Source organism: Schistocerca serialis, chromosome 4, assembly GCF_023864345.2.
Source record: "Schistocerca serialis cubense isolate TAMUIC-IGC-003099 chromosome 4, iqSchSeri2.2, whole genome shotgun sequence".
NCBI classification, from domain to species: domain Eukaryota; kingdom Metazoa; phylum Arthropoda; class Insecta; order Orthoptera; family Acrididae; genus Schistocerca; species Schistocerca serialis.
In genome coordinates this window covers 653,747,399-653,764,023 of record NC_064641.1, presented here as the reverse complement: position 1 = coordinate 653,764,023, position 16,625 = coordinate 653,747,399, and the positions used below count along the sequence as shown (strand labels likewise).

The window sequence follows — 16,625 nt, the reverse complement described above, 5'->3', positions numbered from 1 at the left end:
ATTGAATATGCAGTGATTAATAAATGAACTTATGATGAAATTTTTCAAAGTGATCGATTTTTATAGTATATTTTAGGCACTAGTTTCAATAAAAGTCTCTTGTGTCTATGGCTCTGTCATGGTGGATACTCTGCCATTATTCCGACAATGCCGCCGGAGGCTACTTGCAATAGCGACAGTAACGTTGGCACTCTTTGAAACGTGGGGAAGTCAAATGCCTGAAAGACACGTATTGAAAGTTCTGGCCCTGAATGGTCTCCGACAGTTGTTACCTTCTGAGCAGTAGCGTTATAGTCCGCTATTTACGTGTTTCACTGCCAAATTTGCATCCCAATGCCTTTTATTTATTATTGGCTATTGCGCTTAGAGCAATCTTTCCGATTCCCATTATTTCTCACTTGGAAGTCAGTCGCTGATTTAAGTTCGAGCTTCAGAGACAGAGCGAGGATTCTGTATTGCTTTCTTAGCAAGGTGCTAGAAAAGGAAGAAATGAAGAAAAGTGTAATTTCAGCTCTATTCGTCGTTGAGACTAGAAGGTAATGACAGGGCGAGAGTGGGACGTTCTAAGAGGGAAATGAAGCCAAGGATAAAAGTGAATCGATATGGCTGAATCCCGCCCCTCCCAGATACGAGCTCAATCATTGCGTCACTAAGGCCTAACAGGTGGCACTGGAATTCGCTTACAATATCTTCATACGCCTCTATTACTTGTCTGTGTCGTGTGAATGACTCTGATGAATACTAGAGCAGCTTGGCCAACTCTTTTTTTTTTATAGGATATGAAAATAGCGATAGCTAATATCGGAACATGGGTTGTTCTTCTCAAATAGTGTCAGTTCCCTTCACATTGGTGGACCACAGTCAACAATGTAGCATACCCTCGTTCCCTGAGTCACTGATAAGAGGTTTTGGGTGTGACTCATGATCTTGACGCACTGATCGCACTGATCCGTGATCAACAGCGGCAAGTAAACTTATTTTCTCCCTTAGTCAGTCGTTCTTTGGAGACAGAAGTTTCTTTAGCATTTAGAGTTCTGTGGCCATCGGTAGAATGTATTACTAGCATCGGATGGATAGGACAGACAATTAAATGTTTAATCGATTCAGTTACTCACAGGATTTTTTAATTGGAAGGTTACATCAGTATGCGTGTGAAATCGGCTTCCTGACGAACACAGCAGGTGGAAATTTAACGGTAGCAGAACGCATTCGTTACTTCCGGGAACTGCGCTCTGTTGAACTGGCCGGAGTTTGGAACTGGCGGCAGAGCCGGTGGGAAATGGCCAGGAGTTTCAACGAGGTACCACCTAGTCACGGACAAAAACAGGTCACGTACTGCGGATTGACAAACGCTAGGTTCTCACTAATGTCGTATCAACGTAGTATAATAAAATATATTTTTAAAAATTCATTCTTGATCTCAGTAGCGGGGTTGGTTGGTATGTGTACAGTCCACGATCAACACAATATGCATAGACTCCTGTTTCAGTCGTGTCACATTACGCTGTTGAATGTGTCTAGTGCAGCGAGCGTAGTGTGGCAGTGGTAAAACACTAAATTCCTATTTGATGGGGGGAGTCGGGGTGGAGGAGGAGGAGGGGAGTGGGTTCAAATCCCCATCGGGTCAACGTTATTTACGTTTTTTGTAGTTACCGAAAATCACATAAGACAAATTCCGGGATTGTTTATTTGAAAAGGATACAGCCGATTTCTTCCCCCAACCCGAGTTTCTGTTCCGTCTCCAACGATTTTCCCGTTGACGACACATCAAATCTCTCTCTTCTTTCCTTTCACTTATGTTGTATCTTTTCATAATTGTTCAGATTGTTAAAACATTAATAAGGCTTACAACAATGACGTAGCCGAGGGAGGTGGTGAAGCGGTTTGCCCACTGAACACACAGGACGACGGTTCAAACCCGAGTCCAGCCGCCCTGATTTAGGTATTCCGTGATTTCCCTAAATCGCTTCAGGCAAATGCTGGGAAAGGACACGGCCGATTTCCTTCCCCATCCTTCCCTAATCCGATGGGACCGATGACAACACTGTTTCGTGTCTCCCCCCCCCCCCCCGCCCCCCTCCGCCCCACCCGCCCCCCCCGCTCCCCCCCCCCCCCCCCGAAACAAACAAACCAACCATCGATGAGGTGTAATGGACGTAACTGCACACTGTTATGCTTATCCATGCGTTTCTCATTTCCCATTGGCCTATAATTTTACAGACATATTCTTGTAAACTTGTTTTCCTTTTTAAGAGAAATTGGTTTGCGGACTCCTTTATAACCGAAACCGATTACCATAAACAAACAAATATTTATTTGGACTTAAGCTCAGTTGTAATAATTAATCACTCTTGTTTCTAAGATTACCGAAATAAACCTATTCGAAAGACGCAATAAAAAAACTTTGAACAAAAACACCGAAGGAAAAGAAAGCAATTTTGGAAGACTTTTTCCAACTGCTAGTAGGAAAAGACTCAGCTGATTTTCGGAACTCTCAATTACTAAAAATACATGTAAAATTTATTTCTCCACACATTTCGACGGTGGATAAATAAATCAGTAACTCTCTACATGTACATACTCCACAAGCGACCGTGCGTTGTGTAGTGGAGTGTACCTTATGTCACTACTGGCCATTTCCTTTCCTGTTCCACTCGCAAACAGAGCGAGCAAAGAACGGCAGTCTATATGCCTCTGTACGAGCCTTAATTTCTATCATGTCTTAGCGGTGCTTACACGAAATGTACGTTGTCGGCCGTAGCATAGTTCTGCTGTCATAAGCAAATTTAGATTTTCTTACTTTTCTCGATAGCGTTTCGCGAGAACTGCTGTCATCTGAAGCTTCAGTAGCTACTGTTCTCTTGCGTGAAACAATTCCCTAGTTGGCGGTGCCCTACTTCCACTGGTGATGATTTAATTAAGTCAGTGAAGACAGCAGGCCGGCAACTGCGGACGTTTTGTGTCCCACGTCCTTGTCATACGTCTCACACCACATGATCTCATCTTTCTTCTTCAAACACAACAGCACTTACCGGTATCCCACATGGACGATAAGATCTGAGTATGTAACACGTTAATAAAAGTTCATTTTGAGATCTGCTACTTACTCGTAATGTACAGTAGAGGACGTAGGAAAGCAATGGAATTTTCTAATATAGGCATAGATGAAAGTTAAAGAAAACTACAAATCCATGATGCAAATATATCTATGTACCGCCATGGCAAGTTGAGTCCTGAACTGAATTCTGAAGTTCTATCAATCTTCTTATCGAATTAACAGGGCGACAATTGTTCAAGCAACGAACACAGACAAATTGAGACGTGGAAAGGTTAAAAATTCTTCGAAACTGAACTGCATTTCATTTATTCGATATATTTCAACTACAACACTGTGGTGAAAAGTAGTTCTTAGGTCTACTTCGCAAAACGAACTTAAAGGGCTTGTTATTTTTTTTTTTTTTTAATGTTTGCTTCTGCTACCTCGGTCATTAGATTTTTTATCACACACATTTTATTTTCTTCTTACGACAAGGAATAACCCTGTAAACTTAAATATTTACTCTTATCTCGTGTTACATTTTAGTGATATTGTTTTACCAATACTTCCACAAATTGTATTTTGTAAAAGTAAACACACTGCAGATATTTCTCGTATTAACTGTAAATGAATAAGTCCTTAATTTTTTAAATTACTACCACAGAGGATGCTATGGGCAGAGAGATTACTGCACTTTTGTTCTCGAACTCCCTCAAGGCTCCTCGAAACGATAATATACCTATCGCATTCATCCCTTTAAAGCAGCGGTGGGTTGCTGCTACAAAATTGAAAAAGTTTTATGAAGTATTCGGCACTGGAGTGCACGTGTAGTCTCAATTCACTCTTAAAAAGTTATGGTTTCATTCCTCAATCTCTATCTAATTCATATATACATACGTTTTTAACATTTGGTCGGTACTCAGTAAAGTTCTCTGCACCCATGGATTTCAGCAAGGCTTATTATTTTGAAGTACGTATTATTGCAATGTTTCTTCTTTAGGTAGTTACGATTCGTCACTTTCGCTGCATGTTACACCTGTTCTTATCAGTTGAACTGTCTCATTTGTATGTATCGCACCAGTGTTGTTGCTTTGGAAAACTCAGAAATAGCTAGAAAATTACAGACAGGGACCTACGTATGTCGCTGTCGTCTGTAGAGGAAAAGTCGACGTTGATGTAAAATGGGAACTTATTCCACGCTCGCTCTGCACCTACACGACTTCTTGTGATTTCAAAATGAGAGCCTTCAAGCTGTTTGCCACGCCCTCTGACCATCTGTTCCTTCCACTTTCCCTATAATCTAGTTTCTCGTTGCGGCACGATCTTCTCACGAAATATCAGCCACCAACTTTCTCCTCCGAATGCGAAAATGTTTTGTTGACGCCGACCTACATAGGGAGAAATAATCATAATAATAAAACAAGAGAAATTAGAGCTCGCACGGAACTATATAAGCGTTTCTTTTTCTACGCGCTGTTGCAAAGTGGAATAAGAGAGAATTATTGTGAAGCTGGTTCGAAGAACCCTGTGTCAGGCACTTAAGTGCTGTTTTCACAGTAGCCACGTAGACGTATGTGTAGACGAATGATAAACATTCGTATTATGGGCCAACAAGACTATGACAGTATGCAGCTAAAAGCTTCATCGTGAGCGAGCCAGGATGTAAACCATAATGTCGCTAGATGCAGGTAATAAAGAAAGAAAATGGCCAGTTGCCTTACGAGCATTTAATGCAATTTTTACTAATGCAGTTAGCTATTTCCTTCTTTATTACCAGCATCTTGCGGCTTTATGGTTTACATCCTGGCTCGCTCGCGATGAAGCTTTTAGCTGCATACTGTCATAGTCTTGTTGGCCCATAATACGAATGTATGTTACTGCATCACAGTAGTTAATGACGATGATTTTCAATGCATATTCAGCTCTTTTTTGCGGTTTTAACGATATGAACATGGCTGTAAAAAACAACCGAAACTAGTGGTGGTGGTGGTGGTGGTTGTTGGGATGTTTAGGGGGGGACTAAACAGCTAAGGTCATCAGTCCCCCGCCCGAAACTAGTCATTATACTTTAATTGTGTAATGAAAATCGAGGTCTAAGCATTAAAACATTTTTATTTAATAAAGAAATAAATATCCTCGGGCGAACGGCCGGACCCTCGACTTAGATATGCACAATATTTCAGCAACAGAAGAGTTGTTGAGGAAATGGAAAAGCCATCAATGAAGAATGAACAACCGTAGACACTCGAAAAAATACAATCTTACAGAGCCAGATGCAAAGGAAGAATAGAAAGATCTTTAAAAAGATGTCAAAGTACAGAAAAGCTATTCAGATGGAAAAGGCATTTACGCCTGTACGCCGAAAGAGAGAGGACGACTACGAAAGTTCAAATACCGCTCTCTTCCGTGTGCTCTTTTTGTCAGACGTCACTTTCTGGCGCAAAAATCATTAATTATCCTTACTGTGTAGAGGTTATACTTCATATTTAAGGAAACTGGCACTCCGTATTTCCACATCATTTCCGATTTAGAGTGCTGTTACTGTTGACTATAATGGAGGCCTACCGGTCGTTTGTGACGTAACAGTTTCAAGAATTTATTTGTTTAACAAGGCGAGTATTATACACTGAAGAGCCAAAGAAACTGGTATAGACGACTAATAGCGTGTAGGGCACCGGCGAGCACACGGAAGTGCCGCAAAATAAGACGTGACATGGACTGTTGAAGTTGTGCTGGAGGAAACAGACACCATGAATCCTCCAGGGCTGTCGATAAATACGTAGGGGTACGAGAGAGTGGCGATTGCTTTTGGAAAGCACTTTGCAAGGCATCCCAAATATGCTCAATAACGTTCATGCCTGGGGAGTTTGGTGCCCAACGGAAGTGTTTAAACTCAAAAGAGTGTTCCTGGAGCCACTCTGTAGCAATACTGGACGTGTGGAGTGTCGCACTGTCCTGCTGGAATTGTCCAAGTCCGTCGGAACGCACAATGGACATGAACATGTGCAGGTGATCAGATAGGATGCTAACGTCCGTGTCACCTGTTAGAGTCGTATCTAGACGTATCAGGGGTCCCATATCAGTCCAACTACACACGCACCACACCGTTACAGAGCCTCCATGAGCTTAATTAGTCCCCTGCTGACAAGCAGGGTCCATAGATTCGTGAGGCTGTCTCCATAACCGTACACGTCCACCCACTCGACACAATTTGAAACGAGTCTCGTCCGACCAGGCAACATGTTTCCAGTCATCAACAGTCCAATATCATCAAGGGTACACGAGCTCCGAAAACCCATGCCGACGATGTTTTATTGAATGGTTCGCACGCTGACACTGTTGATGGCCCAGCATTGAAATCTGCAGCAATTTGCGGAAGGGTTGCACTTCCGTCACATGGAACGATTGTCTGCAGTCGTCGTTGGTCCCGTTCTTGCAGGATCTTTTTCCGGCCGCAGCGATGTCGTAGATTTGATGTTTTACCGGATTCCTGATTTTCACGGTACACTCGTGAAATTTTCGTATGGGAAAATCCTCACTTCATCACTACCTCGGAGATGCTGTGGCCCGTGCGCCGACCATATCACCACGTTCAAACTCACTTAAATCTTGATAACCTGCCATTGTAGCAGCCAGCCACTTGTTGTCCTATATAGGTTTTGGCGACCGTAGCACCGTATTGGACCTGTTTACATATCTCCGTATTTGAATACACATGTCTATACCAGTCTTTTTGGAGCTTCAGTGTATGCCAAGCAAGACATTCGCAGGCCTGTGCGCGCAAAAGGATGACATGCCATTTGAAAGCTGACCAGTATATTGGTTGGAAATATATTTCTGCAAAATCTAGATCATTTTCGTTGCTAATGTAAAGATTCGGCTGAGTCTATCACTTATAAGAGAGTCAGTTTCTTCTGAGAGTGGTTCTGTGTCACCATTTAAGTAAACTGAAGGTTCTTGTAATGAAAACTCTGTACTCTTTTCTTGGTTAGAATATTTCATAGTTTTACTAATAGACTTCGCGTGATTATAATGGTGGTTCCTGACAATACGTCTTGGCCGTCTACTTTCCTCTTCAATTGTCAGTACGAAAAATTTGAAATTAACATACGAGGGGCGTTCAGAAAGTAAGCTCCGATCGGTCGCGAAATGGAAACGACTATCAAAATCCGATAAAGCTTTGCACAGATGTGTTGGGTAGTGTCTCTAGTATAACCCCAGTTAGCATCACGTCGCTCTTCTCATTTCTGAGCTCGCAGTGAGTGCGTAAAGATGTCTAGAAAATAGTGTCTGCTGCCAAGTAACAGGGCCTGGTGAGAAATTTCGCCTGAAGCTATGCAGCTAACATTACATAACTGTCGTGCTGTTTCGTCTTCACGACAATTCTCAGCCGCATTCTGCAGGGGCAATGAAGATGCTCCTGCATCGTTTTCAGATGGAAATGTTAGATTACCCTCAATACAGTCCGTAATTGTCTCCCCCTGAGTTTCATCTCTGGTCACATGAACCGCTGTCTTTGAAGACAACATTTTGACACAGACAACGAGGTGTAGGCCAGCGTGGAGAATTGGCGGAAAGCACTGGCGGCTGCCTTCTATGATGAGGCTATTGAAAAGTTGGTACAACGCTATGACAAAAGTCTAAGTCAGAACGGCGACTACGTAGAGAAGTAGCTGAAAGGTGTAGCTAATTGTTACAAGTAAAACATTTCTGATGTTCACTGTGGTTTCAATTTGGCAATCAATCGGAGCTTACTTTCTGAACAGGCCTCGTATTACACAGACATAGTAATTTTTTGCTGATTTAATGTCTGCTCACCGCACAAAATATTAGTGAATCCCTCGAGAGAGCACACTGATTACTTTGGAACGCTGTAGATGTGCCCCGTTACCGATAACGCCAGCCATGGCAGTGACGTAGTGTGCATGGACTTCAGTTGTATATGAGTCGACGTGGAGAGGTAACGAAGTGTATAAAGGAGAGTTCTTTGGACGTGTCCATGACCACACCGCAAATGATCTTGCCCATTTTATAGGTGTGTCGACGTAGACTATCCATCTTGTCTACGAGAAATAATGTACCCCTCGCAGCCATGGAACACGGCGAAATGAAGTTCCTAACCGACAGCAACCACAGGCAATGTTAGGCAATGTTAATAACGATCGATCTCAAACCCGACAAGAATCACTGCTGCCAAGGACTGTCTATCTAAATAAGTTTCCTACCGAATATCACAACGGGAACAGCAGGCTGTCGATGTGTGGAGTTAGGTACCTCGCAAAAGGTATTTTGCTCACAGTGGCAAAGAAAGCTGCACATCTTCAGAGGGGCAAACATCACAGAAACTGGACAGTATCTGATTGAAGGCGTGCTCCTGTGTCCGACAAGGCGCGATTGTGCCTCTTTTCAAGTGAGGCGTCGAGTGCGGAAATGGCCCGATGAGCTACTCACCCCAAAAATGTGTGGAGAATACAGTTCAGGCCAGAGGTGATTCTGTGATGCTTTGGGGCTGGGTTTCATACTACGACTTCGACCCACTCAACTGGATCAGCACGAAATAGAATATCTACGCTCTGCGGCAAAAGAAAGGAAGGAAGCACCACAAAGCAATTACCCGAATGGGGTTGGAATCGGTAGATGTGATGTAGCTATAAAAACAAACAAAATGATTGCAGTTTCATAAAAATTGGGTTATTTAGAATGAGATTTTCACTCTGCAGCGGAGTGTGCGCTGATATGAAACTTCCTGGCAGATTAAAACTGTGTGCCCGACCGAGACTCGAACTCGGGACCTTTGCCTTTCGCGGGCAAGTGCTCTACCAACTGAGCTACCGAAGCACGACTCACGCCTGGTACTCACAGCTTTACTTCTGCCAGTACCTCGTCTCCTACCTTCCAAACTGGTTCGCAGGAGAGCTTCCGTAAAGTTTGGAAGGTAGGAGACGAGGTACTGGCAGAAGTAAAGCTGTGAGTACCAGGCGTGAGTCGTGCTTCGGTAGCTCAGTTGGTAGAGCACTTGCCCGCGGAAGGCAAAGGTCCCGAGTTCGAGTCTCGGTCGGGCACACAGTTTTAATCTGCCAGGAAGTTTCAACTGGCTTATTTGTTCACGAGAAAACGTTTCACAAATAGACCAAGCAAATAACGCGTTGGTCTACCTCTGGCCCTTATAGCACTTACTGACAGAACGATATCCTGAGGGATGTCGCGTCTAATTGTATCCAACTGGCGCGTTAGGTTGTCAAAATCCCGAGCTGGTGGGAGGGACCCGTCCATAATGCTCCAAATATATGGTCGACATTCCGCTGTGGTGTAACGCTGTCACGTATGACAAAGACGTCCTGCTATGAGAAAAAAATGCCACCCCAGACTATATCTCCTGGTCATAGGGCCGGATGGCGGGCAGCATTCAGTTACATATTGCACCACGGTCCGGGTCGTCCCCTGAAACGGCCCTGTAATGTCTTCACTGACGAGTCCCACTTTGAAATGAGCCCCAATGGCCAGCGAAGACGTGTATGGAGACGACCCAGGCAGCAGTGAGATACCAAGCTGTTGCCTACCATACAGCCCAACTATCACGAGTGATGGTCCGGGGTGCCATTTCTTTTCATAGCAGGACCTCTTTGGTTGTCATCCGTGGCACGCTTACTGCACAGCGGTACATCGACAATATTCTACGCCTCACTTTGTTGCCCTTCATGGCAATCCATCCTTGGCTTACGTTTCAGCAAGTTAAACCTACCCGGACAAGGCGAGAGTTATACCGCTTGTCTTCGTGCTTGCCAAACTATACCTTGGTCAGTAAAGTCTCCAGATCTCTCCCCAGTTGAGAATGTTTGGAGCGTTATGCGCAGTACCCTCGAAGCAGCTCGAGATTTTAACGCGCCAATTGGACAGAACTTGGCACAATATCCCTCAGGAGGACATCCAATAACTCTGTCAGTCAATGACAAGCTCCTCCTTGCATAAGGGCCAGAGGTGGACCAACCGTTACTGACTTGCTGAGTTTGTGAAGCTTTTTCTCTTGAAATAAGTCATCCAATTTTCTTGAAACTGAAATCATTTGTTTCCTGTACATCTTCATCACATCTACCGATTCCAGTCTCATTGGAATAATTCCTTCGTGGTGCTTTCTTTGTTATTGTTTTACAGTGTATTTCAACATTGCCTATCCCTGTTCTACAACATGGATGAGTATGCTGTGGACATACCCTTCTCACAAGATGCTAACAGTCTTGTTGAGAAGGCTGCAAGCATATGTTTTCGGTTAACCCGAAAAATGAGGCATCCTGTCGCTCCATAACTGGCACACTAAATCACCCGATTCTGATCCCACTTAAAATGTCTTGGCAATATTTTATAACAGCGTATGAAACATAGCGTCAGCATCTCCGGTGGTAGCTCTAGGGGATGTAATAATCAACGAGATGCCTCAGTTTGGATATGACTTACGTTGAACAAACTTGTGGACTTCCTTCGCTGAATTGAAATCGTCATCGAGGCTAGAGGCAGTGCTGCGCGATATTAACGTTATGTCTCTAGGGGTGACTAAATTTTTGTTGGGGTGCTTATTCCAGCAAGTACTATCACTGAATATATACAAATGTTCGATGATCATGAATCAGTTGGCTGTTTGGTCGGTTTAAAAGGGGGGTTTAAAGAAAATGTAATCCGTGGCATCAATAATGCACTTGTGTAACAAAGATGCAAATCGTGAGCTAAAAGTGCAAATAAAAGGTAAATTGTTGAAAAACGATAGAACGCCAAAATATCTGGGTGTTAAGCTAGATCGCACTCTCACATATAAGAGCCACCTGTACGAAGTCGCCCAAAAAATGAAAACAAGAAACAACATCATAATGAAACTGGCAGGAACAACCTGGGGATGTTCCACTGAAACTCTACGCACATCAGCACTGGCACTTCTGTATAGTGTAGCGGAATATTGCGCACCCGTCTGGGCCCGCAGTAGGCATGTCAGATATATTGATGTGCAACTTAACGAGACAATGAGGCTCATAACAGGAACAGTAAGACCCATCCCGAAACCTTGGCTGCCCGTCCTTGCCAATATCGAACCACCCTCGATTAGACGTGAAAGAGCAATCCAGAGGTACAAAGAAAAGTTCAGGGACCTACCTCCTCCCCCTGACAGATTGATGTCAAGAAATCCCTTCTGGAAAGAACTCAAACAACAGATTGATATCGATAACCTGTGGAAACAGCAATGGCAGGAAAGCAAAGTGAATAACAGTTTCCTTATTGAGGACCCATCTCAACTAGTTCCAGGCTTCCAACTCCAACGTAGAGTGTGGGTAACCCTAAATCGTCTGCGGACAGGTGTTGGTCGGTGCGGATATTTGTTGAAAAAGTGGGGTTTCTCCCAGGACCCCAATTGTGAGTGCGGAGAGAGTCAAACCATGCAGCATATAGTTGAGTGCGACGTACACGGACTTAAGGGAGGAAATCTGATGGACATACATGTGATAAGTGACCAAGCACTTTTGTGGCTGGAAACCCTGAAAATTTTATTGTAAATCATTGTTAATGTTAATTTAAATTTTTATGTTGATGTTTGTAAGTGTATCACGCTTTGCCTGTAGCTGAACGAGAAATAAATAAAGAAAATGTTTGCATTGAGATGTTTCAGAATTCTCCACACTCGTTCTACGGAAAGATCGGGAACAAGGTAATAGCTCTATACGAGTAAAGTTTACATGCTTACACCCTCGTAGCTTCCTTTTCGTGAAGAGAAAGTATTTTTTGAAGAATTACTCAAATAGACGTTCAAAGGAAACAATAACGCTCAAGTGTGGAGTTTGGCTTTACATAAAAGTGATGGAAACAGCAAACATGTCCAGTTGTTCAAAAGCTGACGTTATGTTATGTTATGTTAACCGGGGACCTAGAAACGACGGAGAGGCTCCGTCCCCGCCGCAGCCGCAGTGGTCCGCAAACCCACGACGACTACCGCAGTGCGCTTCATCCATCCGCCGCCACATACTGAACCCAGGGTTGTTGTGCGGTTCGGCCCCCGGTGGCCCCCCCAGGGAACGTCTCACACCAGACGAGTGTAAACCCTATGTTTGCGTGGTAGAGTGATGGTGGTGTACGCGTACGTGGAGAACTTGTTTGCGCAGCAATCGGCCGACATAGTGTAGCTGAGGCGGAATAAGGGGAACCAGCCCGCATTCGCCGAGGCAGATGGAAAACCACCTAAAAACCATCCACAGACTGGCCGGCTCACCGGACCTCGACACAAATCCGCCGGGCGGATTCGTGCCGGGGACCGGCGCTCCTTCCCGCCCGGAAAGCAGTGCGTTTCTTCTCTCTCTCTCTCTCTCTCTTTTTATTTGATCGTTGTGTTTGGTCGTTGCGGATGTCGCAAGACATCCTGTTCAAGTTCGGTGGTTGATCCTTCCACTCAGTTTTTTATTACAGAGGCCAACCGGCTCTCTGACCGAACACGCTGAGCTATCGTGCCGGGGTGCGTTAGACCGCACGGCCAACCGGGGGGCAAAGCTGACTTGCTAATACGAGTATTACACTTATGAACATGAGACTTAATAAATGATAGCCTGGCACGTCGTTGTTCACGACCTCGTTGAACGCTGTTGCAGGAAGGGTTTGCACGCTGTAAGGTGTGTGACGTGAGGTGTTTAAGCACAGAGCGGAGATACAGATGAAGCCATTGGCAATATGGCCGGCCTGCCTGGCAGCCGCTAGGACTGGCGCAGCCGCTAAGCGGAAATGCAGACGAGCTGAGCTCACCTCTCTCTCGGTACCAGCTGCTCATCACCCGCGCTGACCGGTACAGCAAACACGTCTCCATACGTCAGCCGACGCACCCGGCTCCAACTGTTCCCAGACGTACTCTTTCTAAATAAAAGTTTTACACTGTCCAGCTGAATGAGGCTGTCTAAACGTTTCTTTGATTGAGAAAAGAAGAATGTGTAGGTCTAACGTCCCAACGACGACGAGCTCGTTAAACATGGAGTAGAAGATCGGCGCGGATGACGCTGGCGACAGATATACGTTGCTTCATTTCCTAAGAAACCGTCCTGGCACTTGTCACAAACAGTCGGCCGTTGTGGCCGAGCGGTTGTAGGCACTTCAGTCCGGAGCCGCGCGACCGCTACGGTCGCAGGTTCGAATCCTGCTTCGGGCATGGAGATGTGTGATGTCCTTAGGTTAGTTAGGTTTAAGTAGTTCTAAGTTCTAGGGGACTGATGACCTCAGATGTTAAGTCCCATGGTGCTCAGAGCCGTTTGTCACAAACATGCCCAGATGGGCAAACGCGAATCTAGTACCTGAACCACTGTGGCGTATTCCGTACGTCTACATACGACGGTTGCCAAGAAAGTAATGCACCGTATTTTTTTTTATCGGCCGAAAACAATGCGACGAATGCGAAACGTTGCGTGTGTATTATTTGAAGTCTCCTGAGTGAGCGCGCCAAGTTTCCGTCACTTCCGACAGATAGCATAGCTGCACGACAGTTTCAAAATGGCGTCTATACGTGATGTACGTTACAAGCAACGTACCGTCATTGAAGAAAGAAACTGTGAGGAATATTCGCAAACGCTTGTGCGAAGTCTACGGAACATTTGCTACCGACAGAAGTGGAGTTAGTCACTGGCCATGAAGAGTGAGGACATCAGAAGGCGGTTCGGCGGAGCTCCACGATTTGATCCGGTCGGGGAGACCATCCACGGCTGTCGCACCTGACCCGGCCCCTTCGGACTTCCACTTCTTTTGGGCATTAAAGGATGCCATTCGTGGAAGACATTTTAAGGACGAGGAGGAGGTGATCCTCACAGTGAAGCACTGGCTCCGCCACCAGGACAAGGATTGGTACCCGCAGGGCATACACGCCCTTGTTTCGTGCCGGGGGAAGGCCATAAAACGGGATGGACATTACGTGGAAAAATAGGGTGTGTAGATAAAACAACATTCTTTCGTGTATGTAGTTCTCATTACGTTCAATAACGAATTGTTGAAGAAAAAGAATGCGTTGTATTACTTTCTGGGCAACCCTCGTATATACTCCGATAGCCATTGCAAAGTGCGTGGTAGAACTTACGGAACGTAAACTGCATTAGTAACGGTTTGATCTTCGAAATAAAAAACTGTGAACACTACCCAGCCGTCACCACTATATACTACGCTGCAGGTGACACGACAGTCCATTAATTGTTTGGCCACTGCACACAATGGAAATACCATACCATTCAAAAAACACCTCAGTGTATCCCTGATTATATTTTTTAAATAATAGTTGCCTAGTCGGGGGAGAGATTATAGAAACTACTGGTCATAAATGGAAGCCGATTTCACAAATTAGTCAACTTTCATTCAAATTTAAAAACCATGTCCAAGGTTATTCTTGGAATAACCAAAATATAGGAAATTAACACGAAAAGCTTAGCTAAATATGTGGCACTTTGACATCGTTAGGAAGAGTGAAAGAGGAACAAATCAGAGTTCCTCACTGCACAACTCGCTTTTTCAAATTAACAAAAGAAATAATCCAAACCGCTCGATATCCAAGATGTAAAACTAGATAAATGCGATCTGCCCATTGTATGGACTCTGAGGCATGAAACTAACGCCTCAGTAATGCTAATGTTTGCAGCCTTTCGAATGCTTCCGTAAATTTATCCAACAGTGTTCCAGGGGAACTGCGTCGTCTTTCTTCGAGGATTCCCATTTAAGTTCCTCCAGTACTTCTGTTACACTTTCATACGGGCTATGGCGATCAATTACAGTCGTTGCAGCGCGTCGCTGAAATCATTGCGTGTGTTGCCGTGCTGGCTTGATAAGGACTACAAACGCTGAAGCAATATAATTAGTCATTCTATTACCGTGTAAGTGATTTTATTTAGAGATTAATTGCATTTTGCCAGAATCCTTTCAAGAAAACCTACGTCTGCCTCTCAACTTTCCTAATACTCATTTTGCGTGATCGTCCGATTTCATATCGCTTCATAGTACTTGTAAATAAATACACGATGTGATGTACTTAAGGTGCGCGCCACTAGTCTTGTAAATGAATACTATCGGGATCTATTCCTTTCCTACAGACGTTAGCTTACGTTGCTCCGCATTAAAGAGAACAGCCATCTGGGACATCTAGCGGGAATTTTGTCAAGGTTTTACCTATGAGCAGACACAATTGTCGTCAGCGAACAATCTTAATGCTTCTGATCCTATCAGAGAAATTTTTATGTGTATTAAAAGTCCTATTGGGCTCCCTTGAACTCATACGGATGTTAGTTTCGTTTCTGTAGAACATTCGGCGTCCAGTATAACGTAATAAGTTCTGTTAACCAAATATTCATCGAACCAATCATACATCGGCGATGATACCCCATACGCTCTAAGTTCTGTTAGTAGTGGAATTTGCTGCACAGACCGAGCGAGGTAGCGGAATGGTTAGCTCACTGGACTCGCATTCGGGAGGACGACGGTTCCATCCCGCGTCCGCCCATCCTAATTTAGGTTTTCCGTGATTTTCCTAAATCGTTTAAGGCAAATGCCGAGATGGTTCTTTCGAAAGGGCACGTTCGCTTTCCTTCTCCGTCCTTCCCTAACCCGAGCTTGTGCTCCGTCTCTAATGACCTCATTGTCGACGGGACGTTAAACATTTATCTCCACCTCCTCCTCCTCCTCCTCCCCTTCCTCCTTTGCTGTACAGTGTTGACGTTTCCTTGGGATTGATGTAAACAAACCCCACCGGAAGATTGTGTCTTCTCGACGACTTTATTCAGTTGAATATTTAAGAAATAGAAATTCATGTCATCGGGAAGCTCAATTTAATCATATTTTGTTTTATTTTCGAGGCACAATCGAAGCAGCAGAAATTATAGTACACAGCAATAAAGAGTGAATAGTTCTTTCTGGACGATTTTTGATATGAACTCAAAATCGCGGCGGAAAACAAAAGGGAAAGTGCTAATAACAAAACGGAGTTAGAACTACTTAGAGTTCCGGCAATAAATTTCCTGTAAAACGACGAAGGTGATTCAGTTATTAAGTGGCATCTAACAGATTCTTGCTTCTAAGTATGCAGGTTTCCGTTAACATCATACAGGGTTCCTCCAGCCAGCATCAAAGGAACCTCATAACGGAGTTGAATGACCTTTAACACTCGATAGTAATAGTTTAAAGACTGTGTAGAACTGACATACGCCATCGTATGTTGAGCAATTCACTCTGAAGTAAAGGGTCACGCTCATCCGGACAATCTGCAAGTAGCATTTGAATAACTATCGAGGAGAAACTTGAGTACAAGAGAGGACTACAGCCTATTTCACACATTTTTTAATGTGTACAATCCGCTGCAGCAGTAGAACTTATCAGTCTACCTTCTGGTACTCGATTATCTTCAGAGATGCAATGAAGGAAACCAAGCAGAAATCTGGAAAGGGAATTAAATTTCACGGGACAGAAGTAGAAACATAAGATTTGCTGATGAAGCAATTTTGGGGGAAACGGCAAAGGAACTGGAAGATCAACAGAACCGAATGGATAATGTATTAAAAAGAGATGAACATCAACAATATTAGAATGAGAGTAATAGAATGCT

General features: G+C 44.1%; 1 protein-coding gene and 1 non-coding gene across 2 annotated transcripts in view; one reads left to right on the top strand and one right to left on the bottom strand.

Annotated features, from left to right (window-relative positions):
- Window positions 1-16,625, bottom strand: part of LOC126475515 (uncharacterized) — a 294,048-nt gene that overhangs the window by 205,645 nt on the left and 71,778 nt on the right. The gene's annotated exons all lie outside the window — the stretch shown is intronic.
- Window positions 9,026-9,100, top strand: Trnap-cgg (transfer RNA proline (anticodon CGG)). Its single transcript has one exon. It is a non-coding gene; the product is annotated as a tRNA-Pro (tRNA).